Source organism: Sceloporus occidentalis, unplaced genomic scaffold, assembly GCF_023333645.1.
Source record: "Sceloporus occidentalis isolate IW3139 unplaced genomic scaffold, rSceOcc1.0.p SCAF_1, whole genome shotgun sequence".
NCBI lineage: Eukaryota > Metazoa > Chordata > Lepidosauria > Squamata > Phrynosomatidae > Sceloporus > Sceloporus occidentalis.
Window position 1 is genome coordinate 319,493,272 of NW_028316981.1, and position 25,417 is coordinate 319,518,688.

The following is a 25,417-nucleotide window of genomic DNA, read 5'->3' on the forward strand; positions in this document are numbered from 1 at the left end:
TGAAGATGCAGGCGAAACGCCAGGAAGAAACTCTTCTAGAACATGGCCACATAGCCCAAAAAAAACACCAAAAAATATAGATGCCGGCCACAAAAGCCTTCGACTCTACAGGAGCATCTTTGGGAATCTTATTGACAAGCTTTCCCTGGCAATGACAAGGGGCACTCAGACAATGCTTTGAGGGCAAGGTAGTGATGAGACAGAGAAAGAATTGTTCGATTAAGTATTACCAAAGGTGTTATTTTTCATCTTCAATAGCAGTTTAAAGCCACTTGTGATAAAGTCCGAATGTGAGTTTTCCGAATCCTGATGTGAGTTTTCAGTGGTGTAAATCTCGTTGCACTATTAGTTGGTGTTTCATGAAGATGACATAACAGTGGCATCGTATTCAAGGTCATGAAACCCCTGTTACATTGATGTAAGCCTTTGGGCAACTGGTGCCCTTAACTGGAAGGTTCAGCAAGTACAGTCCTTAGTGGTGAGTCTGGTGTTGGAGTGACTGGTGCACAATGAGAGGGCTATGACCATATGGTAGATTGTGCAATTAGTTGTGCAACAGCACAATCCAGCTCCTGCAGCATATCTACATTGGTGGACATTTTGCCACACAAGCAGTGAATAAGATCTTGATCTAAAATGTTCACTTAGTTTTACATATTGTTGGCCAGTTGATGAGATGGAGTGAACCTTTATATTCATGAAGTTACTCAATGGTTGTACAGTGTCACATTGTTGGTAAAATCTTGCACACCTGAAGAGCAGTTTGCATCCCTATGAAGTACATATACACATCCATGTACAACAGTGCACAGTGGAGATTCACAATGGTACAGCATGCATAACTCTACTTCCAAAATCTAGAGTAGCCATTCCTCAATTTTAAAAAATGCCCATCAACTTCTTTTGGGGACTTACACAAGTGTAAAACACCATCAGGATTGCAGATGGGCATCCAAGTTCTCCCACAGGGTAAGCATTGTTTATCCAGATGTTTATGCTTTCACCAAAAATGTAACTTTCTGGGTTACTTTTGACAACGTAACAGATAAGTTCAGCAAAATGAAAGCCTCTGAGTTGATGAACTGTTTCAGAATCAGATGAGTCATTAATTATTCTCATAAAGGACTTTTTTAGTTGAATTATGCAAATGTTTCACCATTTTGCTCTTAATTTTAGTACTAGAAATAACATTTATAGATACTAAGATGACTTTCCTGAGATAGTAAAATATTCTATTAAAGTAGATGAAGTGGAGGCGATAAATTAATTAATAATAACCACAAGTGCTGATTTGCTAGATTGGCAAACTGTTATTAATGGTAATTAATGAACTTATCAGTATTAACTACTGCATGCTAAACTTTACAAAGCCTTTATCATGTTGATGTGCCATATATTGAAATACTAAGTGTTATCTAATGTTTGCTGGTAGAGGGTCCTACAGCTGTGTTTTCCCTGGGGCTCTGATGTATCTCTCTACTCCTCTGAATCAACGCATTGCATCTGCTAAAAGAGGTCTATCACATAACATTGATACCAAGGGATGTGAATGATTCTCATGCTGTGATTAATCTGGATCAATCTGCCAGGTGTGGCTCCATGGTGTCTCCATTCTAAATATGATCCAATATGATTCTAGGCTACATAAATAACAAATCATGTAATGTCTAGATCAAGGGCAGTGCCACTCTATTCTGCCTTGATCAGGGCTCACATGGAATCCTGCATCCAGTTCTGGGCACAACAGCTCAAGGAGGATGTTGACAAGTCCAGAGGAGGACAACCAACATGGTAAAAAGTCTGGAAACCATCAAGCCCTGTGGAGCATCTTAAGAGCTGTTATGTTTAGCTCAGAGAAGAGAAGATAAGGGATGATATGATGGTCATGTTTAAATATTTGAAAGCATGTCATATTGAGGATGGAGCATGCTTGTTTTCTGCTGCTCCAGAGAATAGGATCTGGAGCAATGTATTCAAGCTCCAGGAAAAGAGATGCCACCTCAATGTTAGGAAGGACTTCTTCAGGGTAAGAGCTGTTCAACAGTGGAACATGTTCTCTTGAGTCCTTTTCTGGAAGTTTTTCAACAGATTGATTCAATTGTGTATCCCTGTCTGGCAAAATAGGGTTGGAGTAGATGGCCTGGGGGTCTCTTCCAACTCCATGATTCTACGACTCTATGATTAAATCACAGAAGCGACAGCTACTCTGAGTTACAAGACCTGAGCAGGGCTATTAATAACAAGAGGATCTCATGGCAATCTCTTACTCATAGCATTACCACACACTGCACCTGACTTGTTGGCAAACAACAGTGTGAATGTGTGCACTCATTTCCCCACTAAAATGTTTTTGTATAACATCCTGTATAAGACACACGCTCCCATTTCTGGATTACAAATCACTCCAGTCCTTAGGGAAGAATTCATTTCACATTCCACAGATCACATTTCACAAAGAACTGCGGAGCTCATTTTGTTATGAGGATTTGGGGGGGGGGGGGGGGGGATACATTTCAAAAATTTGTCCTGTCAAATAATCAGACAAATTTCTCCTATGAATTCAGTAATCTTTCTTCTTTTTTCTTTTTTTAAAAAATGATTTAATGCAGAGCAAGCATTAACACGTTCCCATAGGCATAGCTGAGTAAAACACAGAAGTCAGAGATGGATAATACCTTTTATTAGTGAGACTGAAGTGTTGCAAAAGTGATACATAAGTGGTATAAGCTTTTAGGTTCTCCAGAAATGTCTTCAGGAGATATGATGATATAAAAATGATAGAGAAATAATAGCAACAACAGCCTGAATCTCATGTACACCCCCATGAAGAATAGATTCATTGAATCAGTTGGATTTATCCATGGCCCAAAACACACTGCAGAAATAATCCACTCTGAAACTGCTTTAACCGCCCTGGCTCAGTGCTAGGGAATCCTGGGAATTATAGTTGATTGTAGCACCAGAGCTCTCTGATAGTGTCTCACAATAGTCCAGTTCCCAGAATTCCCTAGCATTGAGCCAGGGCAGTTAAAGTGGTCCCAAACGGTCTTATTTCTGCAGTGTGTTCTGGACCTCAGTGTTAAATCAGCACTCCATGCGATAGCCTTGTCTTTCTGCCCGGAGAGAAGGGGGACCCACTGAGGGCACCATTTTAACCCATTCACTTGGATTCCCCTTGTGTAGCAACATCATGGATGCTGCGGGGATTCCTCTGCACTGAGCTTCCACCTCCGATGTTTTGGAAACTTTCCTCCTCCCTCTTGCCCCCAATGCCCCAACCCAGGTGAAGAGATGAAACCAAGCAAAGGCACATGAAAGGAGTGTGAGAGAGAAGAAATACTTTAAAAGGGAAGGTTTTATGCGAAGCAAGAAATCTCCATTAGCAAAAGGCATCTCTCTTCATGAAGGGCCACCCTCCCTTCAATCAATTTAGGAAAGTTAGACATTACAAATTACTTTGACTCAGTGATTCCAAAACTTTGGTCCTCCAGATGTTTTGGACTTCAGCTTCCAGAATTCCTGACTGTTGACCAAGCTGGTTGGAGCTTTTGGGGACTGAAGTCTAAAACACTTGGAAGATCAACATTTAGGAATCCCTGGTTCTAGATCAACTTCAGCCAAGTCAGTAAAATACCCCAAGCCTTGACACAAGCTGGCGAAACAGCTCTTAGCTACTCACAATGCAGATGAGATTTGCAGTCCTTCATGTTCATGAAGGTAGATCAGAATCTGGAGCTCCTTCCAAGGTGGGACAGAGCCCCTTGTCTCAAAGCATCCCTGTTCTTTTATCCTATGAAAGACTCTCACCTCATGGACATCTTTTATATCACTTCCCTTGGAGTATTTGGAAGTTTCTCCCAGGCTGTCTGTCTCATTGGGCAGTTATCTCTCATGACCTGTGAACTGTTGTGAGGCTGACCCACAACAAATACAACTTAACACAATCACCTGATCAATCTTTTGTTACCTAGAAAGAAGGCTATAAGCTGTACTGCCCAGATAATAGGAGAAGCCCCATTATCCCACCATTCAGTCAGGGATGCAGTGGGTCTTCTGTGCTTGAGCTGACCCAGTAGGTTTCAAGCTAACAAGTCCACAAATCTGCCCTGCAAGGCTGGTCATTTCTGTTGTTGGAAGACTCAGGCTGTGAGTCATGACAATCCTGAACACAAAGGCTTAACCTATACCTTATTGAAGCTACAAAAGAATTGGAGAAAATCCTCAAGTATATAGATATATTGTTAAATATGAAAGTATGCATCATCCATGTCATAGTATTTCTGAATTTGAAGTATGGTTGTGAACGCGTGACAGGGTTTCCTTGGCATGTTTTCTTCAGAGTGGTTTTGCCCTTGCCTTCATCTGAGGCTGAGAGAGTGTGTGACTTGCCCAAGGTCTTCCAGTGGGTTTCCATGACTGATTTGTAAGATGTTGTCCCAGAATCCTAGCTCACTGCTCAAACCACTGCACCACACTGGCTCCCAATAAAAGTGGGCTCGTTGAATCAGTTGAATCAGTGAGATTTACTTACATGTTGACTTACCATTCAGTTATGGATTAATTGGATTTGCAAAGGTTGAGATTGACAGACAAGATTCCAGCCATTGTTTAAAACGTGGCTTTGGTTCACCCCCGGTACTGCCCAAGTGAATAGTTCCAGGTACTTGCAACCATTACTTCCAGGCTCCGCTTCTGGGTTATTTTCTTTTTGCAATTCAACCACCTGTTTATTTTCCTTTTGCAATTCAGCCACTCTTCCATACTGTGTCTAGGGCCATCGCGGGGCCAGAAATTACAGTCGTCCTTGCCAGCTCGGTCTTTTCAGTTGTACTAATAAACTGAACTGGAGTTGAGCTCCAAATTGGTCGTTTCCTTGAATGACTATTCCGGAGAGCTGCCCGCTCTTGAAGCAAATTGCCACCCAGTGATAGAGTGAAAAAGTGCACAGTTTTGTGGGTTTTTGCAATTAACAGCCTTTCCAGAACACTATCTTTTTTCATGCATTTAAAAGAGAAACATTCAAAATGCTATAGCCATTTTCAAGGGTTTCTTCTCCTTGCAACCTGCACAGGGTTTTTCTTTCTTCCAATCTTTCTTCTTTCTTTCCATTTCTTTCCTGCTCTAAGCATTCCACTGAGCCTAGTTGAGATTTAGTATCTGGCCTACAACAAATAAAGGGTGAACAGAAGTGAGTTAATCTGGAGGTAGAGCAGTTCAGTAAATAAAAAGTAAAGGGAAGGGAGATGCAAGCCTCAGCAATACCTCTGCAAAACCAACAAAGCTATTAGCAAGAAAATGTTGACTGTTCCGACTTGTTTGTGGATGAGATTTAACAGCCTCCTTGTCAAAAAAGGAATCACTCTGAGCTGCTCTCTCAGGCTTCTTGTTATGAAGCAAAAGCAGAGGAATGGGGGTATATCAGAGCAATAACTTCAGGGGGAAACAAAACGAGGGCATTGTCTCTAATCAGAATTCTGCCCCCTCCTCATGAATGTTTCCTTCAGTCCTCAAGTTTCTAACATTGCAGAGTTTTAGAATTTCAGGTGAGCTTTCAGAAATAGAGTTTAGACATCCAAAGGGTGACATCATTTTTGAATATCTGAAAACAAGGGGGCAGTTGCTCATCATCCGTCTCACACCCCTGCCACTACCACCCTCCACTGTCAGCCAAGAGACCTCTGCAAAAGGAGGCGGGAAGGAGGGGCATAGATGAGGAAGAGGCTGGTTTATTTAAGCATGCCAAATAAAAGAAACACAGAGCATGCATACACATTCTAGCTTCTCAGACAAGTTAATATGTAAAAAGGAAAGAAACCAAATGTACATATACACTGGCTGCCCAGGGCTGCAAGCAGCTGAGAAGCAAAAGCCTTTGTTTAACAGCATCTTATATATCTTTTTCTTTCTACAGAAGCTTCTAGAAAAGCATCACATCATCCCACCTAAAAGGTCTGGGCCAGAAGGCATTCCCATGCTGAGATGTGCTGGAACGTCTTATCTTTTGGCACATGGAATGTAATTCCTCCACCTCCCTGTACCATCCAGATGCAGGGAGAACTTTTCCTTGACCCATTCTCTAACAAGATAAGCAAGGCATACAGTGCAAAATGCAGCCTGAACCATACTTTTGCTAAAGCCACTTCCCTGGATCTTTCTGTGTTTGCCTGGGCAAGGAAGCAAGAGAAGAGCCAGAGGAGAGAGGACAAGTCACGTCTTCTGCCACTACCAACCCTTCACCATTCTTTCTGGGTCTAGCTGGGCGTTGGGTGACTAAGGGGCTGGGCCACAGTGGGAGGAAACTAAGGTGGGGCAGTCTGCCACCACCCTCTGGAAGCCCTTTCTGCATTTGGCAAGGCAGCGGTAGGAAAGGGAATGGAGGGGGCCATCAACACCCCAGCAGCACTTTCTAGGTCTGGTCAGGTGGTGGGCAGGTGGGTGAACAAGGCAGTAGAGTGGAAAGGGAATGGTGGGCAGAGCAGTTCGCAACCACCCTCCTGGAAGCCCTTTCTGGGTCCATCTGGGTTGCAGTGGGCATGTGAACAAGGCAGGGGAGGGAAGGTAAGGGAAGGCAGGCCAGTCACTGCCTCCAACACTGCCCAGCAGCCCTTTCCTAGGGGTGATGCCATGCGTTACCACACTGGGTGACACCAACCCTAGTGATGTCACTGTTCAAAAATTATTCAAAATAAGATTCTCTCTCTCTCTCTCAATCTCTCTCTCTCTCTTTATACACACACACATTATGGGGATTGATGCAAATCTATACAGTTTGGTACTTACTCTACAAAAGTTCACACATGCAAAAATGTGCGCACACTAAGAGGCTATACAGACCAGCGACAAAGGCTCACATCAAGGCTGAGTGGAGGTGTGGCATCTGCACAACATATGCCTCGACTCCACCCCATGCTGGCATGATGCTGCATGCCCCACCGCATGGTGGACTGCATCACTGTGCTTTTCTGGCGCTACGTCCAGAAGACGCAGATCTAAAGGAGCACCAAAAAGCCACGGCGCCAGCAACTATAGCGCCTTTCCATGGTACAAAAAGGAGCAGGCCAGGTCGGGGCTAAGGCATATAGTTGCCATGGCCCCAATCCAGCTGCAGGATGCCCCTTAGGGGCAGTCTGTTCAGACCCTAGGTCATAGAATCATGAAATCCTTGAGTTGAAATAGACCCCCAGGACTATCCAGTCCAACCATCTTCTACCCTGTAGGAAGACACAATCCAAACACTCCTGACAGATGGCCATCCAGCCTCTGTTTAAAGACCTCCAAGAAGGGAGACTCCACTACACTCTGAGAAAGGAGTGTGTTCCACTGTCGAACGGCCCTTACTGTAAGGAAGTTCCTCCTAATGTTGAAGTGGAATCTCTTTTCTTGAAGCTTGCATCCATTGTTCTGTGTTTCTGGAGCAGCAGAAAAGAAGTTTGCTCCCTCCTCAATATGACACCCCTTCAAATATTTAAACAGGGCTATCAACAATTGCAATAACGATACAATACAAGATAAAAATTGCAATAGATAATTAAAACTTACAAAACAGTGCACAGTATACATAAAATCAACATTAAACCAAGCCAGCAATATACTCGAAGATGTTAATCATATGGGGGGGCCACACATATCATGGAACATCAGGGAAGGCTTGATGAAACAAAAAGGTCTTCAGTCTCTTTTTAAAGAGATCCAGGGAGGTGGCGGTGCGGAGCTCCTCGGGGAGGGTGTTCCAGATCCCAAGGGCCAAGATGGAAAATGCCCTTTGAGAGGTTGACCTATATCTTGTAGAAGGGATCCTCAATAAACTCTTCCCAGATGACCTGAGTGTGCGGGGCGGATTATATGGGGAGAGGCGGTCCTCCAAGTACCCTGGGCCCAAGCCATTTAGGGCTTTATAGGTTATAACCAACATCTTGTATTGTGCCCGGAAGCGAACAGGCAGCCAATGGAGATCATACAAAAGTTATGTTATATGGTCGGCCCTGGAGCGTCCAGTGACCAGCCTAGCTGCCATATTCTGTACTAACTGAAGCTTCCAGGTTTGGTACAAGGGTTGCCCCATGTAGAGCACATTGCAGAAATCCAACCGAGAGGTTACCAGGGCATGTACCACTGTTTCAAGGTCCCCCCGACCTAGGTAGGGTCGCAGCTGGCGTATCAGCCGAAGCTGATAGCAGGTGCTTCTGACCGTCACATCCACCTGAGAAGTCAGCTGGAGTGACGAGTCCAAAAGCACCCCCAGACTGCGAACTGAGTCCTTCAGGGGGAGCGTGACCCCGTTCAGGACAGGTGGACAAATATCCCCCCCCCCCCCGAGCCAGGAGAACCTATCACTAGCACTTCCGTTTTCTCTGGATTCAAGCTGAGTCTGTTTTCCCTCATCCAGCCCATTACTGACTCCAAGCAGGCATTTAGAGGAGAGATGTCACTACACTACATCCCCCCCCCCATAATCCCCCCATACCAGATCTTATACAGAATCAAAACAATAAACACATAACCACAATTAATTAAACACAACTAACATTAACTATAGTTGACATCCCACTTCCCAAGCCTGAAAATAGCAATGCTCAGTATATATAATTTCTCCTTACTGCTATCTTATTTTAATCTTACTTCAGCTCTAAATTGTTAAACAAAATTGCTCTAGGACTCAATATCCACAGCCATAATCTTCCCTTCTTTTTTTCTTCATATAAATCAGGGATAACTCCCAGTCTTTTTTTAAAACGTTTAGTAATTTTTCAATTAATGGGCTGCTAATTTGTCCATCTCAGCCAGCAGCTGGTCTTTTTCATCTGATATGAAATGTCAACATTCAGTTCAAGGCTGAGGAACTTGTGTATTTGTGCAACATATATGTAGATTCACATTGTATCAGAGGGCCCTTGTAGCACCACTGAGACTAACGGTGTAAAAGAAGTTGTAGCATGAGCGTTCATACATTTGGTTTACTTCCTCAGATTCATCAGACTTGAGTCTATGAAAGCGCATGCTACAGCCTCTTTCCCACAGTTAGTATCAAAGGTGCTGTGATAGGCATTGATCTACGGATTGATAGGCATTGATCTACACCTTTTTAATATATCTAAATTATAATCCCTGGCTTGCATCTTGATATCAAAAGTGCATCTTGACCTGAGCAGCTATATGGCCCTAGCATGTGATCTCCCACTGAAACAAAGGGAAGCCATAGGTTTTGATATGTAAACAAATTTCCTTTCCCAGCCCTGGAAATGGATGAGATTATGCAAGGAGCTGCTAAGTGCTCTCAGGAAAGATGCTATCATGTGTCTCAAGGAAGTGTCTCTCTTTGTGATTGAGGGGGAACCAGGTGAATCAAAAGAATAACATTTGCAAAGCCATTTGGGTCCCTGGTCTGTCGGAAACTTGGGGAGATGAAACATTTGGGGAAAGATGTGAAATACACATCAAACAGTCTCCTTTGATTACCCTTTGTCTGGAGATCCAGTTAAACCCTAAAAAGGGTCTCCCAAATTGGGAGAGGGGCTGCTACCAGTCACTCTCAGCTGCGGTCAGCCATCCACTGCAGCCAGTCATTCATTGCTGGCAGCCAAGAGTTAAGTCAGTTTTAAAGTCAGTCTCTCTCTGACTTGTCTGCTTAACCAGACCTGCAAACCCACACACACAAATTGGAAGATAGAACTTCTACATAAGGTGAGTATTTCCGTTAGAGAACCTAATATCTATTCCACATTTACCACGTTATTTCCTGAGTCTTGTATGGATGTGTGAGCGTATGTGCCTGTATGTTTGAATCCTTGTTTTCAATAAAAGAGACATTGATTGTACTTAGAGCCTCTGCCTCATTTCTGGATTTCTAGTTCCTGGGATAAAGATCGAAGGGGCGATCCCATCTGAGGTGTAGTAACAGGCCTCCTCTCGTGACCTTGAGCTAATTAAATTCCCCATTGATAATTTGGTCACTGTTCACTGTTACAGCTGCAAGACCCCTTTGCATACTGATATTCCCAACTAACATAGCTATGGCTCTGAATTCTTCTTACATCACTAATTGTGCATGCAGATTTGGTTGTACATTTGCTTGCCCAGTGTTGCAATTTCACCAAGAAAGTGATGTTAAACAATCGTGTGTGTGTGTGTGTGTTGTATGCCACCTTTCTCCCAGTTTGGACCCAGTCACCCTACCAGCATGTCCACAGGCATGCTGGCTGGGCAGTTTTGGAAGATGGCATGATGGCATTTAATAAAGGAACTCTCACACACATACACAAGTGCCGTATGTGCAGAAAAACTAAGGTAGCCAACAAGCTGGGACTAATGACAGGAGCTCATCACATCATGCAGCACTCGGGCCTTGAACAGCTAACCTTCTGATTGTCAGAACTGGCATCTTAACCACTAAGCCACTGCATCCCTTGGAATCCTATTGGTTAGTCCCAATTATAAGTTGCTGTTGTTATGTGCGTTCAGGTCGTTTCCAACTTATGGGAACTCTAAGGTGACCCTATCATGACTTTTTATAGGCAAAGCTTGTTCAGAGGAGGGTTCCCTTTGCCTTCCTCTGAGGCTGAGAGCATGTGGCTTGACCAGTGTCCCCCAGTAAGTAGATCAAATTAGTTGTTAAATGGTGAATTAGCATATACATAAAGCCCTTTCAATGGGTCTACTCTATATAGAAATAACAACAAGATGCACTCCTATGACTAATTGAAAATGTTGTGGTTTAATTGTTGCATACTAGGAAGGGAAGAGGGTTGCATCCTCAGAGGTGACACTATAAATACAAGCAGTTAAATCACAGCAGGACAGAAAGTGCAGGCATCAGATTCATGCCTATCTCTGTTTATTTAGCTGAGCTTTGGGTGCCTCAGCCAAGCCACTGAGCAAAGAGAACTGCAAGCACTGTGAAATAATCATGTCTGCCGCTGACCACTGATAACACTCCTGTGGCTTGCAGGCCAAAATCCAGACCTTTGTTTCTAAAAGGAGGTTTAAAGCTGACCGCTGGTCAAATGGCTCAAGACACCTAAGCAGCCAATGGAGTGATGTTATATTTTGGGATCTTCATGATTCAGTGAGTGGCCTCAGGATCCTTCTGAGAAGATGTCATGGTTGCAGCTCAAAACCCACAGGTTGTGTTCTAGTCACTGTTTGTAAATGTTATGGTTTTCGGACTCCAAGTGCCAGATTCCTCCAGCCAGCATTGCCAATGGGATTCTGAACATGGAGTCCAGAAAACAGCAGGTTCTCCAACTCTAATTCTAGTAAAATCATAGAATCATAGAGCTGGAAGATTCCTCTAGGGCCATCCAGTCCAACCCCCTGCCATGCAGAAAATCACAATCAAAGCACCCCTGACAGATGGCCATTCAGCCTTCAAAGTAAGAGGCTCCATCGCACAGCATATTCCACAGTTGAACAGCTCTTACTATCTGTCCGGGAAAGTGGCCAAATGGCTGATAAGACCAGCTCAATTCCCAAACAAAGCAAGTCCATAAGCACAAGAGGTATTACCAAGAGAATTTGTCCAGAAGTCCAAGGTCCAGGATATCAGAGAGGCAGGTTGATAAGGCAGTCCAAAAGTCAAAGATTCAAAAGAGTCAAGACGGGCCAGCATTCCAAGAAGCAAGGTTTCAATCCAAAGAGCAATGATAGCCAGAGATAGAGTACTTCCCCCAAGAAAATCATATAATTACTGGCAACTATATGCTTATATGGGCAGGCTGCAGGTGTTCAGGTGCGTCTGATTGCCAGCGCATTTCTCATAAAGCCTCCTCAACCTTCGAAGGCGCTCCCTTTCGGCTCGATGCTGTCTGAAGCATCCTTGGCACACTTCCTTGATCCTCCTCCATGTCCAAAGACTCTACCACAGGCAGACTTGGCTGCTGAACCTCCTGAGAGGCCACAGACTCTGCTGGAGCAGACACAGCAGAGCTAGGGCTGGACTCAGGCTCCACAGCTGCAGACTCAGGTCCCAGAGGCTCTGGCTCATCCTCTGAGTCCTCTGAGTCCTCCTCCAGGCTGCGCATGACACTATCAGGATGTTCTTCCTAATATGGAGGTGAAATCTCTTTTCCCGTAGCTTTCATCCATTACTCTGGATGTCCATGTCTCTGAAGCTACAGAAAACAAGCTTGCTCCATACTCAGTACAACAGACCTCCAAATATTTAAGCAGACTATCACATCACCTCTCAACCTTCTCTTCTCCAGGCTAAACATATCCAGCTCCCTATGTTGTTCCTCATAGGGCATAGTTTCCAGACCCTCCACCATTTTGGTCACCCTCCTCTGGACATAGCAATATGAGAAGAAGAAGATGGGTCAGACCAACTGAGACAACCTGGTCCACAAACTGTCTACCTGCAACAGCCAGATCTCACCAAGAAGCCATCCACATATCTACTCAGGAAATGTAATTACAGGACCTACTCATATCACCCACAATATTAGAAGGACTTCCACTTGCTCATCATCAAATGTGATATATACCACTCTCTGTCAATGATGCTCTTCAGCACTCTATCCTGGGCAAATAGGGTGGTCTCTGCACCAGAGGATCAATGGACATAAATCAGATATTGGGAATGGGAATACACAAAAGCTTGTTGTAGAACACTTCAGTCTTTCTGGACATTCCAACTCTGACCTTAGGACAGCAGTCCTTGAACAGAAAAAACTACAACGAAGATTCGAAAGAGAAGTATCTGAATTAAGATATATCCACAAACAGTAATCCACCAACAATGGCTTCCTGGCACACCATACATGTTATAATAGTGGTTAACACCCCTGCCCCACAAGGACACTCTTGGCCAGTTTATCACATCTCCTTTCTGGTTCCCAGCCTGCACATACCAGGTTCCCAAACTCCCTCCATTTCATATGGTCATCCACCAACTCTGGCCTAAGGCAACATCTTTCCTCCTGCCTTTGTCCCTCAAAGACCATAGCTGAAGATGAACTTGTCACTTCATCACTATACCCACAAGTTTTGCATTTCTATGGCTATTCATACAGTCTGATTACACAGCCCAAACCATTTTGACACCCATCCCAAGACTGGTGGGGGCCAGTGTGGTACAGTGGTTTGAGCATTGGGCTAGGACACTGGGAGACCAGGGTTCAAATCCCAGCTTGACCATGAAACCCAGTGGGTGACCTTAGGCAAGTCACACTCTCTCAGCCTCAGAAGATGAAACTTGCCAAGAAAACCCTATGATAAGTTCGTCTTAGGGTTGCCATAAGTCGGAAATGACTTGAAGGCACACAACAACAACCCAAGACTGGTAGGAATCCCCAAAGGCCCCCTCCTTAAACCATTTCTTTTATTTGAGGTGACAGATGTTTCACTCTCCAGAATTGCCCCAAACCAACACATTTACTTTCCCTCACTCCAGAAGTTCCTAAATTCCTGAGAAACACATACCAAAAGGGGCAAAAACCTTCCTAACCTGAAACTAGAAGTAATCTAACATTACTTCCTGCCACTGGAAATATGCAAATACTTACTCCTTCTTTAAGGGGGTGACTCTCACCTATTGTTTGCTGCCCAGCCTCTGGCATCCAGTGGCATACTGTGTTGCAGCATGGAATTTGCATTTATCTATCCTGCCTAAATACCTATCCTGAATCTATCCACTAGGAATGCTGGTCAAATCCACTATGGAATCTGCTAGTATGGGATTTTCCCTGTTTTGAAGGGATAACATCATTGTGACTCTGGACTGCCTTGTTTCAAAAGAATCTGTGGCCAGGCAAGAATGTGTTGCTGTAGAAATTTACAAAGATATTTACATATTTTTACGTATATGTCTGTGGCAAACACTGTGTTATGCTGGAAAGAGATATGTGATGATAAAAGAGATGGAAATGAAAGAGGAGCGAGCCCATTTTAATGTATAAAAATGTGTATAAGTGGCTTCATGTTATGTGTCTTGTAGAAAAATGCATATTATTTTGAGCATTATTTTCTTCCCAGCTCATCTAATGTTGGGGAAATGCAGAAAGTGTGCTCTGCAGGAGACGGAGGAGATGAAGAGAGCACCTGAGCTGTTGAAACACATGATGTGGTATGGATTACCTTTCCTTCGTACATCACTACTGTCTACCTCCATAAATGTGTCCCATCTCATTTTAAAGCCATCTAAGTTACTTCTGACAGCACATTCCATACATTAATTATGTGGAGTATAAAACAGTACTTTCTTTAGTCTGTCCTAAATTTACTGCCAATCGATTTTAGGGGGTGACCTCAAGTTCTATCATTATGAGAAAGAAAGAAGAAGGAAGGGGAGGGACAGAGAGAGAAAAAAAATCTACTTTAATGTAGAGTTTTCATATGTTTTAAACTGTATTGTAATCATTTTAATTTGTAAGCCACCTTAAGTCTCGATTTTAGGGGGAAAGGTGAAGTGATAATCTCTTTGGCTACAAACATCAAACATGATGTGATCTCCAACTTGAAAGGTCTTTAAACAGAAATTGGATGGCCATCTCTCAAGAGTGTTTTGATTGTACATGACTTGTGGTCACTTCCAACTCTAGGATACTGTGAAATATCCACTATTAGTGCAGCTTGACACAACTTTACTTGCCATGGCTCCATCCTACAAAGTCTTGGGATTTGTAGTTTTGCAAAGCACCAGCACTCAGAAAGAGAAGGCTAAAGACCTGATAAAACTACCAATCCCAGGGTTCCTAGGATGCATGCTTCTGTGAGGCAAGAGACTATTCCAATGGTAGCACTGCTGCTGGCAGGATCTCCCACATCAGACAGGAAGTTGCTGAGGAAAGAGACTCAATGTGCCAAACACCTAAACAACAGTAGTAGTTGTGGTGATGACTCTGGTGGAGGATCTCTCAGAGACAATGGCAGAGGCACCGTTGCTAACTCCAGAGAAGCTAGTACTGCATAGAAGAAAGCAAGGGGAAACCACTCCTGAAACCTTTTACGTTGAAAACCCTGCAATGAGACAATCCTAGCCACAGTATTTCTGATTTCTCTTTATAGGTATGAAAGCTGGGCAGGAAGAAAATCAACTCATTTGAAATGTGGTGCTGTTTGACAGGCTTTATGCCTGTATAAATTCCCCTATGGAAGTAGTTGGATACAGATATTTAATTCAAGATCGTGGCAGCAGAAATATGTGTGCAATGCCATTGCACATGAGAAAGTGAATATGGGTGTGCAAGGACATGTCAGTTCATGTGCACATATGTGCATTTCAGTTGGACAGTATTACCATTCAATATATCTCTATCTTCAGTTCACAGATTTGTGTCACTGCAGTAGCCTAAAACCTTCATTTAGCATTTGTTTAGAAATATTTAGGCATTCAAAGAGCCAGGGAACATATCAACACAGCAAATAGAAGAGTTCAATTTCATTCTCTGCAATGCTAGAAATTTGGAAATTGGGGGAAATTTTCATTTGGGGAAACGGAATTCTTATTTGGAGGAGCAATGCCTTCATTTTGCCCCTCTCCTATAGTTATTCCAAAGCTGGCATGCAAAGTCACCAGCAATGACCAGACACTGTACAACAAGACAGAGCAGCCCCATGGAGCAAAATATTCTTGCTCAAGACCAAAATCATCTTCCCTTTCCAATGCAACCATATCCATTTGCAATTGGCCTCCCTGCAATGGCCCTTCCTTAAATGAGAACAAAGAGAATGGAAGTGAAATAGAGCCAGCCAACATCCTAGAGTGAGTGCAATTAAAAGAACCAATAATCCTGAAAAGGAAATTAAATGTTGATCGCACTTGGTGGGGCAGAACCTGTGTTGCCAGAATGCGAAAGATGGGATCCAAACCCAAAATCTTGCAAATTGCAGTGCATTCCCTGGCATCTGGCAAGCCCCATGGCACCACTGCTGTGGATGAGGGGGAGGCAGCCAGACAGGCAACCAAGCAATGGGGCTGCCTCTCCTCCTCACTGCAACCCATGACTGAGAGAGGCAGTGCAATGAGCTCTCTCTCTAGACAACTCTAGTGGTCCTGAAAGGCATTACCCACTTTTCAGTCTTCTCACTCTCTCTCTCCCTCCTCTCTGCTCCTCCAGGACATTTAATGACCACAGCATCAATCCACAGGGCTTGCCATCTGCCCACAGGAAGAGCGAGAGGCATGGACTTGTGCATGAGCACTTGTGCTCTGCACACTCCATACAGGGTACTAGTGATGTGCTCCTTCTGAACTGGTTTGAGCACCAATCGTGGTATAATGTTTGAAAGCAACATCATTGGGCAACATTATTTCTTTAAGAAGTACCAAACAATGATGTTACTTTAACACATTGGCCTAAATCCCATTGTTAGTCCAGGCTAGAGAAGATCCATTTAATCCACTGGATTTATTCACTATTCAATAGTTGATCAGTGGTTCTACTCTAGATGGAACTAATGTAGGCCCTGTCTAGACAGGACAAATAAAATGTCCTCCCCTTGTCCTCTTGGTGAAGAGTGTAGATGACATACAGCCCAAAGCTCTGTTCTGGTACAAAATGTTTGTACCACGTCTAGCTAGTTCAGCACCCAGAGTATATCCCCTTTATAATGGATTAAAACAACTCAACTTTACTCCAGGTCTTACCAGATTTGGACCTTCCTGATGCAATGCTGCAATGCAGTAGCAGTAGCAATAGCACTATACTTTTCAATACCGCTTCACAGTGAACTCAGAACTCTCTAAGTAGTTGACAATGTGTAAGCCAATTGCCTCCAACAAGCTGGGTACTCATTTTACCAACCTACTAAAGGATGACCTTTCCATTGACGCCCCTTTGTCGTGGGGGAGAGGCTTGCGCACCCTAATGATGTTGTGAGCTATGCTGGCGGTGGTATAATAGCCACCGGCAGGGCCTCCCATGCCAGACAGATCACAACCAAAGGGTCTGACCAAGAGTGCCATAGGGCAGGATGGGCTCTCTAAGGATGAAAGGTTGAGTCAACCTGGAGCCCTCTGGGATCAAACTCACAATGTGAGTTGCAGGACTGGCATTTAACCACCAGAGCTCCTTTGATGTAGCCATTGCCATGGTGCTTTGCTAACGCTGACATCAGAATGAGATGTTTAAACATGAGATTGACAGTGGACACCTTGTTCTAACCTAAGAGCAAGTGACTCACCATGGCAGCATGAGGCAGCACTACAGTACACATGTGTGAACAGCCATCCAGCATCACAACAGGAGTGCCCAGGTAATGGGGGTACATAGGGACAGCTCTAGCACCAGAATACTCCAAGCTGCTCCCAGAGTATTCTGGCCCATGCAGAGAGGACCCTACAGGATACTAGCTGTTATTTCCATTTGATTTTGGTGCACTTCCTTCCTGTGGTAAAACAATCCTCACAGGTTGTATTGTTATGCTGATAGGAACTAGAAAACTTTGCTCCTCATATATGAAGAGGAGATTAATCATTCTTCTGCCATGCTGCTTGGGCCCTAATTAGACCTGGTCCATGCATGTGAGGGTGGCATGAAATCTGGGTATCTATGACTGTGGGTGGGTCTTCACCATCCAGCATACTGTGAGTTTTGCTGTTGTTGCTGTTGTTAACTGTCCTTGAGTCAATCTTAACTCATCCCTGTGGATGAAACATCTCCAAGCCTCCCTGTCTTCTGCTGCTCTGCTTGAGATTTGTCCATGATCTCCCTAATAGGGTCTATCCATCTGGTGTGCAGTCCTCCTCTCTTTCTACTACCCTCAACCTTCCTGGCATTATTGTCTTTTCTAATGAGCCATTCCCTCTCATGATGTGGACAAAAAATGTCAGTCTCAATTTATCACCTTGACTTCCAAGAAGATTTCAGGTTTGATCTGTTCTAGGGCCCATTTGTTTGTCTTTTTGGCTGTCCATGGGATCCTCAGCATTCTTCTCCAGCACCACATCTCCAATGAATTGACAGTCTTCCTATCAACCTTCTTAACTGTCCAGCTCTCACATCCACACATAGTGATGGGGAATACCATGGCTTGGACTATTCAAACTTTAAAGCTTAGTTGTATATAGCTACTCTTTAGCATTTTTGCTAGCTCTTTCATGGCTAACCTTCCCATTCCTAGTCTTTTTATTATCTCTTGCTTGCAGTCTTCATTCTGTTAATTTTTTGATTCAAGGTCCAAGAAATTGAATTTATGTATGTCCTCCTATTCTGGCTCCAAACATGCCCCAAATTCCCCATTTCCTGTGTACTCCGGAGAAATGCCGGGTGACTGTCTACACAGCATCTTACTCTCCTATTTGCCCCCACCATCAGTGGCAAAAATCACTCTTTTGGGGGCTAGAAATGAGGCACAAAGCATCAATCACATGCCTGGGCACCTCGTTGTTTCCTCAGAGGGAGCAGCCCATGCCAACAGCAGTGGTGGCAGGTGGCACAGGGAGGTGCTGTGTAAATAGCTGCCCAGGGTCTCTCCAGAGTGCTCCGGATTTTCTGCTAAGATCCAGAGCAAATGGTGAGTTTTTTCAAAGCAGATAAATGTAGGGATGGACCAGATTCATTTCCAATGCATAGACAAGCAAGTTGGGCCTTTGGTTCTGCCCCATGTGGAAAGGGCGATGTGAGGGGAGAGGAGAATTGATGCAAATGGTCTGCGTAGAGTTCTGTACAAACCAAATATACCCAAAGAGAGTCAGCAGACAGAAGACACCTCTACTTTCAATGGTACCGCTTGCCTCAAGCTCTCCCTGAAAAGATGGAAGCTGCAGCTGTTCACTGTGTAATGGTGGATAGACGCTGTAGACATTCAGCAAAAAACCTCATCTGGATCCACTGTGACTGTTCGGGGCCATGAATGCATACTTCACTTTCTCTTCTCCAAATGGAGATTGAAGACATATTTATGCACTCCTGGGATGTTGATGGAGGGGGGAGGACACTTCGCAGCTGTTCACCACAGTGCTAACAGCAGCAAAAATAAAAATAAAAAGCACCCCAATGCCCCCATGTTTCTGGATGGTTGCTTTGGCAACAGGTATCCTTCTTCCTTTATTTATTTTAATTCCCTCTCCATCTCATTCGCCGGTTAATCTAATGTAATGCACACTGTGTCCGCCGGTCACAGATAACTGCTTAGCTTAAATCCAGTTTAAATTCCCCTGGCTTATCTCTTAAATGGCATCTGGGTTATAAATAGCATCCCATGAATTCACTGGACCACTCCGGGGCCTTGGCTTGTTTGGCCAGGAGTTATATGGGAATCTGGCACAAGCTGCTGTCAAGAATCTCCAAACTAAAGAATCACTGTTGTTGCCATACCTGCCAGTCAGAAATGGCTTCACCTGTTCCAAGAGATAAAGAAAGTAGATGCGGATGGATTGGGAAAAGTACCTCAGTTATTCCCCCTTGATAAAGCGGAGACTTCTCTTTAATTAGATCTACCACTAGCTTAATTCTTGCTGTTATGTTTGGTCAAATGTGGAGACTGGCAGTCCGCCCGCGTTATACGTGGGCGCACTTTACGCAGCTTTCAGCATACGCTGAAAGCCATGTGGGGAGGAAGGGGTGGTGCATCCCATAGGGATGAATGGGGTGCACACCCAAGCCCCATTCATTTAAATGGGGCTCGAGCATAAGCATTTTTTGTTTTACGCAGAGGAGTCCGGAACGGATCCCTTGTGTAAAAAAAGGGTGCACTCTGTGTGTGTGTGTGTGTGTGTGTGTGCGCGCACACACACACACACACACACACACACATCTGTATACACACACACACACACACACACACACACACACAAATACATACATACAGTCTGCCCTCCACATTTGCAGCTTTGAAATTTGCGGATTTGATTATCCACATATTTGATTAATATGTTCTCTCTAGGAATCTCGAAGTCCTCCATCATGACTCTATGGTCAACTTCCATTAGAAATTGTGCTGGAGAACCTACAGATTCTTAGAGGGAAGACTTCTCTAGGCCTCTGTGGGTCTTCCAGCCCAATTCTGTGCTCCACTTCTGGCAGATGTTGATTATAGAGCTTTTTATTTGCAGTTTTCCCGCTTTCATGGGAGTCCATCCCAGTGAATGTGGAGGTTCCACTATATTATAATTTCTTTATTCAACACAAAGAAACAATAACAAAAACAAAAATACAAACAGGAAGAACAAAAAAAAAGACCTCAGACAATAAAATCTATACCAAACCAATAAAACATTCAACACTTCAAATGACTTCCAGCTTATATCTACTAAAAGTATATAGCTCTCTTTATATATCATTATTACTCTCTAACTCAAATAAACATAGCCTTGTCACCAAATTATTTCTAAGCATCAATCAATTTGTAGCTATATCAGTTTACACAAAAAGAACACAATAACTGTACATCTGCTCAATTCTTCTAATGAAATATCTCAATTTTCATTCCTCCAACCCTATATTCATTAAATCCCCTTCTGTTATCTTCAAATACTTGACAAATAAATTCCAGTCTCTAAAAAAAATAAGTTCTCTGATCTGTCCCTTAATAAATATGTTAATTTATCCATTTCTGCTGCTTCCATTTTTTTTTAAACCAATGTTCACTTGGAGGACTATCAACTCTTTCCCAATATTTAGCAGAGACTATCTGTGCTGCTGTTATGTTTGCGGCATTAACATCCCGTGCTCTTTTCCTTTTATTACAGTATCGATTAATTTTAAAAAACCATAAAAATCCAGTATGTGAACGAACAGGAGAATATTAACACAATTAACAACACATATCAAGATAAGGAATACAAAAACAAAATAATAATAACAACAATAATAAAATACTTGATATTTCCAATATACCTCTGTTGATTTGATTGCTGTGTTCCTTGTTGTAATAAATCTTCGTTTACTTCCTTCCGTCTCAGTTCTTTGTGAACTTTTATTTCTGCTTCCCTTCTGGGCTCTTTTTCTAATGTAGAACCTTCCTCAAAAATCCCAAATAAAAAGAGTTTGAATTCTAATTCAAACTTCAATATGTTTTTGGATCTGAAATCTAATCATCATTCAGGATTACGGATGATTTTGCTTTCCTACACTTCCACCACATATGGAAAAAAGAACCAACATTCCCAGCATTTCCAACAATTGTTGTTCACTGCTTTATAAATTCTCATCTATTTAACTGGAGATAGATACCACTGATAAATATATATAATTTCAGATTGTAACAAACAGTGTACTTAAGGTTTTGCATCCATGCCTTCTTCCATTGGTCCTAATTAATATTGTGACCTTTGACTCTGGAGATCAGGGTTCGATTCCTCGCTCAGCCATGAAACCCACTAGGGCTTCATTCACACTACATAATATACCGATTTTTGCATTGGATTATTCCAAATCAATGGAGGGATTCGACACCAAACAGATGTTCAGACTTGATTGTGATGATTGAACCTGTTCATTTCAATGTAACCCTCTTCACATTCACATTAACAATTGAATCGATTCAAAATGGATTCTCCATGTGGAACATCACAGGGATGGTCACGTCACAGGGAACTGAATCCAGTTGACAAGGCATTCACACTTGCGTTGAACCAAATCATTTTAAAAGATGCAGTAAATGCCTCGGATTCAGAAGAATCGGCTTAACCGGGTTTAGTGCTGCCCAACCCCTCAAGCCGCATCAGAGAAATTCAGTGCCAGTGTGACAAAGGGGCTCTTTAAAGCAATTTAAACCGGTTTGAAAACAGGTTTATTATGTAGTGTGAATGAGGCCTGGGTAACCTTAGGCAAGTCACATGCCCTCAATGTCAGGGAAAGGCAATAGCAAACCCTTTCTCAGCAAATCTTGTCAAGAAAACCCAGGGATAGGTTTCCCTAAGGACTTGAAATGACTTGAAGCCACACACCAACAACAAAAGAGATGCAACAATAAAACCTACAGGAAAAGAAAGCTGATAGGCCTCCAGCACCGTGGGCCTTGAATGGGGTCCACATGATGATTCAGACAGCCCTCCTTTGGTGGATTACAGCCAAATCGGTTATTTACCCCTGAATGCCATTGCAGCTCTTTGCAGAGAGTTCACATTTGCAGTACTGGTTTAAAAAAGGGCTCCTTTGCTGACAATCAAATTCACTTCCGCCTTCGTCAAAAGTGACGTTTCCTACCGCAATTGGCCAACAGAATGAGTGCTTTCTCTCCTCCTTTTAAAAAAAAAACTGGCAGCAGAGTGCACACATTCTGTCAAATTTTAAAACCTCCAGGTGTGTGTGTGTGTGTGTGTGTGTGTGTGTGTGTAGCAAAAGCATTCACTCTTGTATCAATTTGCCAAATTGAAAGGGAAACATTTGTAACATTTGCATTGTAGCATTCACATTTTAAACAAAAACAAATAAATACATAAAAATAATAAAAAGCCTCTTGCAAAGTGAGGCTGCCATTCCAGGAGCAAGAGGAAATGAAAGGGAAATGTAGCAGAAACACACACACATTGGGAGTTTCTCAAAAGGGAGATACTGAAGGCACAACTTCAAACAGTTCCAGTGAGAAAGAAAAATGGGAGGTGTCTCAAGAAACCAGGATGGATGACTAAGGAACTTTCAACCGAGCTAAGTTTGAAACGGAACATGTATAAGAAATGGAAAAAGGGGGAAATCACGAAAAAGGAATTCAAAGAAATAGCAGGCATTTGTAGGGGTAAAGTCAGAAAAGCTAAAGCGCAGAATGAACTCAGGCTTGCTAGAGAGGTTAAGAACAATAAAAAGGGCTTCTTTGGATATGTCCGCAGCAAGAGGAAGAAGAAGGAAACGGTAGGTTCACTGCGTGGTGAAGATGGCAAAATGCTAACAGGAGATAGAGAAAAGGCAGAATTACTCAACACCTTCTTTGCCTCAGTCTTCTCAGAAAAGGCAAAGGGGCTCAACCTGAGGATAATGGAGCAGAGGACAGAATAGGGGAATTTCAGCACAGAATAAGTAAAGAGATAGTAGAGGAACACCTTGTTAATCTAAATGAATTTAAGTCTCAGGGACCAGATGAACTCCATCCAAGGGTATTAAAAGAACTGGCAAAAGTAATATCGGAGCCATTGGCAATAATAGTCTTTGAGGACTCCTGGACAAGAGGAGAAATCCCAGCCGACTGGAGGAGGGCAAACGTTGTCCCCTTCTTCAAAAAGGGGAAGAAGGAGGATCCCAACAATTATCCTCCAGTCAGTCTGACATCAATACCAGAAAAGATTCTGGAGCAGATCATTAAACAGAGAGTCTGTGAACATCTAGAAGGCAATGCCATAATCACAAAAAGTCAACATGGGTTTCAGAGAAACAAGTCATGCCAGACAAACCTAATCTCTTTCTTTGACAAAATTACCAGCTTGGTAGATGAAGGGAATGCTGTGGATATAGTATATCTTGATTTCAGTAAGGCCTTTGACAAGGTTTCCCATGACATTCTTGCAAAGAAGCTTGTAAAATGTGGGCTAGACAAAGGAACTGTTAAATGGATCTGTAATTGGTTGACCGGCCGAACCCAAAGGGTGCTCAACAATGGCTCCTTTTCATCCTGGAGAGAAGTGACCAGTGGGGTCCCACAGGGCTCTGTCCTGGGCCCAGTGCTATTCAACATCTTTATCAATGACCTGGATGACAGAATTGGGAGCATACTTATCAAATTTGCAGATGACACCAAATTAGGGGGAATAGCTAATACCCCAGAGGACAGGATCAAGATTCAAAATGACCTGAATAGACTAGAAAGCTGGGCCAAAGCTAACAAAATGAAATTCAACACAGAGAAATGTAAGGTATTGCACTTAGGGCGGAAAAATAAAATGCACAGATATAGGATGGGTGACACCTGGCTGAATGAAACTACGTGTGAAAGGGATCTAGGAGTCCAAGTAGACCACAAGTTGAACATGAGTGAACAGTGTGATGCGGCAGCTAAAAAGGCCAATGCAATTTTAGGCTGCATCAATAAAAGTATAGTGTCTAGATCAAGAGAAGTAATAGTGCCACTGTATTCTGCTCTGGTCAGGCCCCACCTAGAATATTGTGTCCAGTTCTGGGCGCCACAATTCAGAAAGGACATTGAGAAACTGGAGCCATGTGTCCAAAGGAGGGCAACAAAAATGGTGAAGGGTCTGGAAACCATGCCCTATGAGGAACGACTCAGGGAGCTGGGGATGTTTAGCCTGGAGAAAAGAAGGTTAAGAGGTGATATGATAACCCTGTTTAAATATTTGAAAGGATGTCATATTGAAGAGGGAGCAAGCTTGTTTTCTGCTGCTCCAGAGAACAGGACCCGGAACAATGGATGCAAGCTACAGGAAAAGAGATTCCACCTGAACATTAGGAGGAACTTCCTGACAGTAAGGGCTGTTCGACAGTGGAATGCACTTCCTCGGAAGGTGATAGGGTCTCCTTCCTTGGAGGTCTTTAAACAGAGGCTGGATGGCCATCTGTCAGGGATGCTTTGATTTGGATTTCCTGCATGGCAGGGGGTTGGACTGGATGGCCCTAGTGGTCTCTTCCAACTCTACGATTCTATGATTCTATGATTCTATGACATTATTTCTATATGTATCACCCAAAAATCATTAGCATAGTCTGTCAAAAAAAATTAAAAAGAGAGAGAGAGAGAGAGAGAGAGAAAGCTGCCTGGTGCAAGAAGGAGGCTTGTTCCGTTCTCTGCCCTCCTTCTGACCATGCCTCCCCCCTGAACCTGACCCTTCCTCCAGCTCCTTCCTCCTCCTCCTCCTCCTCCTGATCCATCACCCCGATTGCCCTTGGCACCTTTCCTCCGGCTCCATCCTTCTCCTCCTCCTCCTCCGTCACCCCAATTCTCTTGGCATCCTTTCTCCAAGGCTCCTTCTTCCTCCTCCTCCTCCTCCTCCTCCTTCGCCCCAATGAAGGGGAGACATGTTCCTCCCTCTGCTCTCCCTCTGACCTAAATCCCTCCCCTGAACTTGACCCGATCATGATCGGGGACAAGTTCATATTGACGAAACCCTTCCCCCCCCCCAAAAGATACAGCTTTTACTCCGCTTTCAAAAGACCCGTGCCAAGGGTGTGAAAGCCTCATTTTCGCTTGTGAAAGGATCGGGGCCAATATGAACTTCCTGTGGTTAATCCGGGTTCTGATCCGGGGTAAAAGGTACTCTGAATGGCCCCAGAGACAGAAATCATTCCACTTGAGAAAGGAGCAGTTTCCTAGGCTTTCCAACGTGAAGAACACCCTTGTTTCTAAAGCATTAGATGACATTGCACAGCCCAATTGCTGCATCTTCTAGAGAAGCTGCATTATTAGTGTTGGCCACTATTCTGTATCAGCTACTATAGTCCGAAACATACTTCAGGAATCATCCAGTTTGAGACCTCTTTACATCTCCTGGGTCAAAGCTAAAGGACCCTGGAAAATGTAGTTTGGTGAGGCATTTAGCTTCTCTGTCAGAGAGCAGAGGTGCCACAAAAAAATACAATTCTTAGGATTCCTAGCA